The following is a 9,655-nucleotide window of genomic DNA, read 5'->3' on the forward strand; positions in this document are numbered from 1 at the left end:
TGAAGGCAGATAGAAAGAAACAGATTCAATTTTAGGTTAAAGATTAAATATATTACCGTAGCTACCCGCAGTTCTCATACACATTCCAGCAAATTGCAATTTTAAGTTGTAAACTTGATACATTTAAGGGATAGGCGTATTGATATAGGACTTCTGTTTTAGACTTTTTCCACTTACCATAGACGAAAATATATTTTTTAACAATATCTATGTGTACCACTGGTGCAGAAGTGGGCAGAAGAGCAGGCAATCTACCTATTCCGCAATATAGTAAATACGATAAAATACAACTTATGGTTCAAATGATTCCCTAAAAGCCCGCGTCTTTACATCATATAGGGAATTACCATTCTAATGGACAAAGGGTTATTTAAAAATTAGATTCTGGTATAAAGTTTGAAATATGGAATGTTCCTGCTCAATGGACCATACCATTCATTGCTATAAGGACAAAACTAAGTTACACCAAAATCATTTTCCATACATAAACCCCATGTTCTTTGATTAAATTGAGTATTTATGTATCAGTGTTGGCTATTTTCTTTCTAGAACATCTGACCAAACATACCTAAATCAATTGATGAAGTTGCATAATATATTAGATAAATGCATAATATAATATATTATTATCTATAACAATATTATATCTTATAATATATTATTAATTATAAATGTATTATAAACTGCTAAGACAAACTCTTAGGAATCTCAAAGATTCAAGCAAAATCCATGTTACTGATGTACAGGATGCATGTGAGGTCCAAACAAGGAATGTTTTCATTTATTCAATAGAAGGATAGATGCATTTTTCTGGAAGGTCATCTGAAGAACATTTTAAATAAATGATGATGTGTAATATTTTTTGCACAACAATTCATCCTATACCTTTAAATGGATTTGGAAAATCTAACAACCGAACAATATAATCCAGATTTACAATAGGTTTAATATTTATTTTGCATATTAACCTTTAATTGAATATTTATCAGCCATGATACCCTCACAGCCAGCTCAACAGCTTTTGGTGTATTGTCATCAAAACATGGTGGATCCCAAAGTGTTCCCACATGGACTTAGATCCTTACTATGTACGTATACACCAAAAGAGTAGATGGAGAGGAAAGACATGACAGAAAGATCCAGCTATTTCATGATTAAACAGGGAATGTTTGATAAAAAGAAGAGTGTCGGAACCAGAGGGTGGAATGTGAGAACATTCAAGAATGTTTAGAATGTGCATAAACATATCCTAAAGAATTAATAAGTAAAATGTGACATTTCATGTGGTTCTTTTCTCCTGTCTTGATTTATGTACCTGTTGACTATACTTCCAGTGCACGAAAACTTAAGGGGGGCTACCAATTTGGTACAGTTGGGGAGGGGGTACCAATTTAGAGACCATTGCTGAGCATACTTAAATACGCAGTAAATACACAACTTGAGCTATTTTAACATTTAAATTCATACATTTTAAATTAACATAGAAAAGAGGATTTTTTAAAATCACCTTGACCTTCATCAGGGTTTTTACTCACCGTGATGCTGTGCTATGGCTGAATGTTTATGTAGCCTCCGCAGTGATTCTAAAGTAAAATGCAATCAATGTTGTTGATGTTTCCTTCCAAGAGCGAGTGGTTGTGTAGAGCGCGAGACAGCAGCTTTTAGCGAGCATGTCCCATCATTAAGCTGACTGAGCCAGATCCTATGGTATTATGATGGCCACAGAGGAAAATGGTTCGATCAAGTTTCCTGAGTGCCTTCCAACTTGTGCTCTGCACCAACCTTAGATTTCAGTTGGCTGCCGCCATCTACTGGCATAATCACCTGTTTGGTCCTATTATGGAGGCATTCACGCAGGTTGGAAGTCGGAGATACAAAAACTGGTCTCTGATAGACCCACTGAGTATACTTACGGATAATGCTAATAATATTTACTTTTCACCGATAACGTTGTTGATTCTGTAAAATGGGTCAGATTCTTCCATACATGCAATTGCCCCTCAAATTCAGTGTTAATTTGATGGCTTTCAGGTGTCCAGCCGAGAACCATATTCCAACTCTAAGGGAATTTAGAGTTTCTTCTTAAAGCCCACTAGCAAATAAAATCACGTGGTGCAAACGTATGTGAATATAAATAAGAAATGTGTGCGAATTGATGAGTTGGCCATTTTTGAATGACTTTGTATGAAAGGCTTGTGAAGCCACCAAGGCCATTAGGGCATCACCAATGCTGTGACTATAGTGGTGCCAAGATGTTCTGGTTGGCGTCTGCCCCTACAACATTGTTTCTAGAGGGAGAGCACATTGAGCTGTCTCTCTAATGTATTTCATAAATGTAAAGAAACAAGCCAGTCCAAGATAGTTAAAGATCCAACAGGTTTATGGCACATCATAAATTCAATATTTCCGTAACTGAAAATAAAATAAAAGGCAAAGGGATAAAATATTAATATAATTATATTTAATGATTTTTTTTTACGTATGACATTTATACACAGTGCTATAGTATTTATGTGTAAAAACCTGGATTTGCTTGATTCTTATGGTGCTAGAGGTCCATATGGTGCACAAATGGTAATGAGCTAAGATTAGAACATGCAAAACTAAGATTAAACTACAAAAAACATTCCTAGACAGAATTTTATATGGAAGCATACTTGATTAGACACATAGATAACAGACATTTACCTCTTGACATTAAAGGCCCCAATGGTCATGGGGTAAAACTCTAAAAGAAGAGTTAAGCTAAAACTGGGGGCAGATTGCCCTCTTGGACTATCAGGTCCTCTGGTGTGCTGCTGCCCAATGGGCTGGTTACAGAGGAGATCTATGATGTCCCCCAACTGGCCAATTTACACTATGGAAGCATCTACCAGCTCAGCACAGCCTCCATGCCTTTACATAGGGAAGATGCTGGTTGAGCAGGGGGTGGCTGGGGTTGCTGTTTCTGGGTCCAGCCTAGGGCAGTGCCAAAAGGTAAATACATTGCTGTCTGTGCTTAATGAACGTGTTAGTATGGCAGGTTCTGAAATCAAGCTTTTGGAGGTTGGTGGTCAGTGTGTAATAATACCCACTGATAACTATGCCCTGCCTCAGAAGTTTTTAACATAGGATTATCACATCCTGAATCATCTCTGGTCAAGTCATGAAATAGGGAATATATGTATAGATAGAAAGATAGATAGATAGATAGATAGACACACCTTTGCTTCAAGGTTGTGGCCATAAGCAGGGAGAGGCAAACTCGGGGCTAGGCCAGGACTGACCATCTATCTTACTAGAATGACCTTGCAGCGCTCAGCGTCATTGTGTTGCGATGTGGCAAGGCAGTAGCTGCAATAGAGGCAATGCTATGACATCAAATGATCTCCCCAAATGGCTAATGACACCCACTCATGACACCCATCCAGACACCAAATTTAAAAGTAATACAAATAACACTTTCTCCAATTATAGACTAATCTATTTTTAACTTTCACACTAGGCAACTTACTTTCGTGCCTCTACTTGGCTCGACCTCAATATTCATATAGGAAAATCCTCTGTATGGTTCACATAAAACCCACTGTGTTCATTTACTTTGAAGACCTTTGAGTTGCCTGCTTCTCTTTACTTCAGTGGAAGCCCAGCAAGCTATCACAAAGATAATTTATACACATGCAGAAAAGAGGACGCTGTGCTAAGCTATCATTTTTTAATATTTATTTTTCTAGTTCATTGACTTATTTTACCCGAGAAGGAGAACTGAAGAATGAATTAACATTATTTATTATAATTATAATTTTTTATATTTCAAAAAATATATATATATAAAATAAGTACATCATTTGTCAGAACTATTATAGGAAAGTTCTAGGCTAAAGCCTAAATTTGGGGCTGACTGAAACATACGTATACTAATATGATAATGGACTCATTGGTGTTTAATTTTTTAATCAGGATTAAACCACTGGGTTTAAATATAATATGATTTATGACCTCAAACAAGACATTGGTGATGCCACCACATCACAAATGACAACATTCATGTCACTAATTTGCCCATGGTCTTCCAATAAGATCTACAACATCAAAGGCTACTCCCAGATGGCATTGGGCAGGTGGGGAGTGGAACGGAAGTCGATGGAAAGTGAGTGTAACCAACACAGACTCAGAGTTTAGGTGAAGCCAGGCTTCACCCTGAGACTCTGGGTGAAACCTAGAGAGTTCCCAGATATCATGCAACTGACAAGATGCTGTTTGGTTAAAGTAAAACTGGCCAAGTACTGATTAATATATATACCCAGGATCCTTTTGGGTTTGTCCAGGATTCTCTGGAAATCAGTTCTGGTTACCAGGCCTTCTGGGCACCTCAGATTCTCATCACTTACTGCCCCTTCTGAGTATATCGGGGCTAATCTGCCCATGTGTGTAGATGACCCTGAAGATGGCCACCCTAGGGGGAGAGCTTCAGGGGACCAAAGTATCTACACAATACTGCATGCAGTGTCTGCTCCACATTGCATCAATTGCTGCCCTATTATCTTGCGGGATGAATTGTCGAATGGATAAAATCTTCTTCAATGCGAGGGGAGAATGTGACTGGGTTTCTCGTGAGAGCATAAAGTGACATTCGGCAGCTTGCTGTCACCCTCTGGCTTGATGTAAGACGTAAAAGTCATTTAACTCATTTAGAGTAGAAACAATGCCAATACATTCCAGCCCAATGATCTCACCCTCTATTAGTGCCAGATCCTGCCAACGCTTTCAGTATAATAAGCGATCAATAAACAAGAAAGGATAGATGAGGTTGGCTGAATGACGTATATATTGTATTTTTAAAGCACTACAACACACATATTGGTCCATTAATGTTTTAACAACAGTGCTGATGCGAAGATTGTTTATGTCCTGATTAATGCCCTGTGAGTCTCCTAACCGCCCTGCAGAAAGACTATATTCCAACAGTACCAAGATGTCCGCATTTTGTCCGTAATGACGATTTCACCATTCCAGGTTCCTCAGTAGAAGTGGTAGCGCCAGCCTCATTGAAACGCCCCGGGACAGGTCTTGTCCTGATTATCAAACACATTAAACCCATTATTTCCTATCTTTCTTTTCACTTGTTTCTATGGCTCATTTTCTGTTTATCTTTTCAACCCTGATGCAGTCTTGTCAGTAGTTGCTGATTTTTAGCGTTTTCGCCTTTGTTGGGAAAATGTTTTGTGGACGGATGACACTAAGGTTGAATTGTTCGCGAAAACACGCAGCACTACATATGGTGTAAGAAGGGCTCTGCATATCAACATGAAAACATCATCCTAATGGTAAAGTGCGATGAAGGGAACATCATAATTCCAGGCTGCTTTGCTGCCTCGGGGCCACCATCAAGGAGACAACAAATTCCCAAGTTTATCAAGGTTAATCATACAGAATAATGTTAGGATGGCTCTCTACCAGATGAAGTGCAGAAGAAATTGGGTGATGCAGCAGGACAATGACCCTAAACATCAAAAAAATCTACTACAGAATGGTTTAAAAGGTCAGAGCCCAGACCTTAATCCATTAGAGTTGCTGTGAAATGATCTTAAGAGAGCCGTTCACTCCAGACATCCCAGGATTGTGGCTGAACTTAAGCAGTTCTGTAAGGTAGAATGGCCTAATAGATTTTTTTTGTCCAATTTTGGTGTGTGGGGGGTTTTGTTGTTTTTTTCATAAAGGGGTGGGGAGATAATTTTCCGTTTCGGCCAAGTGAATGCTGAATTATAGGTTTCAGTGCAGAATTTTCATTTCCATGCATCCCTACTACATGCTAAGCCAGTCTCTGAAGTTGTAGGCCTACACCACATCAATGTTTGGCTTAGTATATAGTGATAGGGGTTATACTGCATTATTGTCAATGTCTGGCTCAATTTATAGTTATAGGGATTATGCTGTACCACCGTCAATGTGTGCCTCAGTATATAGTGATAGGTGTTATGCTGTACCACCATCAATGTGTGCCTCGGTATATAGTGATAGGTGTTATGCTGTACCACCATCAATGTGTGCCTCGGTATATAGTGATAGGTATTTTCCTGTACCACCATCAATGTCTGCCTCAGTATATAACGATAGAAGCTATGCAGTTTTAAAGTGTGTGTGTGGGGGGGGTGCCACATACAGGATCCGCCCCAGGTGCCAAATACTCTAGGTACGCCCCTTTATCAAAGGAAAGTGTATCCTTATCAAAGTTAAATGCTCAACATTTAAATGTTTGAATTGTAATCCTAAATTCATTTTATTGCTGTGTAGGGCAATAGTCAGACATTGTAAGCTTGACAGTATATATACCTCCACTTAACCTTCATGCCTCCAGTACTCATCACGGCAGAAACTCATTTCTTCTACTATAATTTCATCATCGATACATGACATATTGCTTAGAATTTTGGGTCATAATGGGATGTTATTCCAAAACACTATGGACTAATGAAGATCTGTTACGAGAACATATAACACCCCTATATTAGTATTCTATGAAATGAAAGACCTTACTTTTTTTTAACCCCATAATTTTTTTCACTAAGAGGTCTTGCAAACTTTCTAAAAATATGTTGAGATTAAGCTGGAGGCAAAAGATTCAATGACTACAAGCACCTAGTGGTCATTTTTAACTGTGTATATAATTTATGACAAGGATTCTCTAAGGATTTAAACAGATTATAGGGCTAAGCCTGCCTTAAGGAAAATGGTTCAGTAGACAACCACAGTAATTGTGGCAGCCAGTAGCCTGCATTTATCATGAATTGACAATGGTTCTCCTATGGCAAATTATCTCAATATCCAGTGTTATTCCCGTGTTCAGCAGAATGCCTGTGCGTATTTTTTAAAGCTGAATGCAAAATGAGTAACATCCTTACTCACCTTTGCGCATGGACAACAAATTTCGTTACCTGCCCTTTTGGCTTGGATGAAATTTGGAAGGCTTTTTCAATTTGCCGTGTGTGCGCGGAGGCTATGGCCTTCGTAGAGGCCGGGTTAACAAAGCAGATACCGGGGAGAAGTGACCAAGAAAGAAATCAGAAAAAGAAAAGAACAAGAACAGGCACGTCAAGAAGTGGAGCTTTTGGAAAGGAGATTAGGACTCAAGTGACAGAGAGTGATCTTCATATATTCAACAACATCATATTCTTACTATTCTTTGATACATTATGTTGATTAACCAACCAATCAACAACAATCAGCATTTAACAAATGAGGGAGATTACTTTGTTCTGAGGAAGACTCATGCAGATTCTGAGAACATGAAGTCTACCAAGGTTCATTCATTTATTTATTAACTGTGACATTTGGAAAACGTTACAAATCCACCTATCAGATTCTATAGCACTCTTAAAAAAGACGAGAGTGGAAATTAACAATAACATTACAATTGAAATGATGTTAAACAGAAACATGCGATGACAGAGGGAGAAGAGGGTCCGGCTCCTTTGAGCTTGCAGTCTATTGTACAAAATGAATCCTTTCATAGATGGTGTTTTTAGGCCTTCTGTACTGTGTCTCTTCGTGTAACAAGTAAATGAAATTTAACTCCATGCATTCTAATACATTTTAGGCTATATTTATAAGTAGAACTTCTTGAGTAGTCTCCACAGCAACCAATGGAATGTTTCGACTGATTGATCTGCATGTTCCTACTCGTGCTGGGTGGTAGCAATGACATGTAATTTAGCCATAGTTAACAAAGGGAAACAAATTACCGGTGCTCAAATCAAAACCTGCAAACATATGCATTAAAAAGACATGGGGCAATAGAACGGTATTGTGGCTTCAGCACACTGGTCCATAGCGGCCCATTGATGTGAGAATGATCATCATGAAATGATTGACTTTCCAGACCAAGTATCCATACCTCCCAAATAAACCAGTTTCCTGGTGACAGTCCAGTTTTTTGTGCACCGTCCTGCCGAGTTGCTCCACTATCTCACTTTCGAAGGTACCGGGGATCATTGGCTAGTTGAGGAAACCTTCTGGTCACCCCTGACAGGCCCAGAGAGCTGCAATAACGATGGAGGTCTGTGTTGTTGTGGGCAGATGGGTAGAATGGACATGGACTGAAACGGATTCCATTTTCACGTGGGTCACCTAACATTCTTCACGCTGGACACTCTCCCATCATCTTCTGCAATGCCAGTAGCCATTTTTTTTCCTCTGCCAATGAGTCCTTCCTATACCACCAGAATATTTACAATAAAAAAAAGTACGCTGTCTGTGATCAGTGCCGAAAAATGATAAATATCTGATGATTAATGACTCATAGCTTGAGAGTTGACTTCATTAAGAATTATTTTTGTACACTTAGCATCTGTCTTAGTGTCTGTCATTGCTTTACGAGTCATGTAATTCACGAGTTTTGGCTTATGGAAGCTTTATTTTAGGAAGACCTCATTTAAAAGTTAATTAATCTGTTAATGAGAATCTAAAGCCACGATTAGTAATAATTAGCTACAAGATTTTGATTTAAAAAAAGTCTGTTTTTGCAAATACACATCTTCCAGTCATGTAGGCCCATCAAGAAAGGAAATATCCAGAATCATAATCTTAATTATTATATTAAAAGGTACTGTTCCCTTTAGACCCAAAAATTATTGAGCCCACTAGCATGTTAAGCAAATACACTTTTAGCCAATCTGCCATTTATATACATTTACTTTAATGTTTAATCACATAAAACAGGGTAACAGGTTACTATGACAATGGCCTATCAGTGCTTACGTCTGTACCACATGACATTTAAACATTCCCTAAAAGTTGGAGCTCAGCAATAATTGATGTTTCTAATGGTGTTAGAGTAGTTGAACAGAGATCTCATTCACAGCAACCACATGGCAACCTTGTGACTTCCAGTGAAGACACAGAGGCATGGCAAAAGGTGACAATTTCATAATAACAAACCGTAATAAAATATATGAAGCAATGACTTGTTAATTTAAACTTACTAAACAATGAGATCTTGATGACTGGTAGGGGTCCCTGAGAGATATATGGATAGTCCCGGTGTAACACTGCCTGCATGGTGGACACATTGCTTGCCACTCATCGCTGACCCAGTCAACGACAAGTCTTGCACATGGTTACTTTGGCTAGTGCTACTTGAACTATCCGTACCTCAAAGTCCCGCACTGATGCCAGCCCCTGAGTAATCCACAACCAGCACTGATCACCTTGAACTGAAAAAGGGGTACATCCATGTGGCAGATATGTCCAAAAAAGTTAGTAAAGCTCTCCCTTTTATAGCCTCTCATGATAATACCTGGGAACCCTTGAGGGACACGGCCAAGACTGCCCGCTGACATTGAGGGCGTTCTCGCTGATGTCCAAGTTGCTTTAAAATTTAAATGCCTTTAGTACTGGTCCTCATGGAAACCTTGACTTGTCATTATTGAAAGATGCACTTATCTGAGTCCCCTGCATTCAAGCAGGGATATGGCAGCAAAAGCACTAACTGTGAGGCTCACGTATCATCAGATCAGCTTTAGATTGCACAACCCTAAGATTGGAGCGAATAAATTCAGTTAAGCAGAATTCTTAAGGGCCGTTCTTTTCACCAATACCCAAAGTGGTCAAATAGAGCAGAGAAAATATGGAATTGGTACATCGTATAATTAAATTAAATATATAGATCAACCAAAGA

Source organism: Sceloporus occidentalis, unplaced genomic scaffold (assembly GCF_023333645.1).
Source record: "Sceloporus occidentalis isolate IW3139 unplaced genomic scaffold, rSceOcc1.0.p SCAF_62, whole genome shotgun sequence".
Taxonomy (NCBI): domain Eukaryota; kingdom Metazoa; phylum Chordata; class Lepidosauria; order Squamata; family Phrynosomatidae; genus Sceloporus; species Sceloporus occidentalis.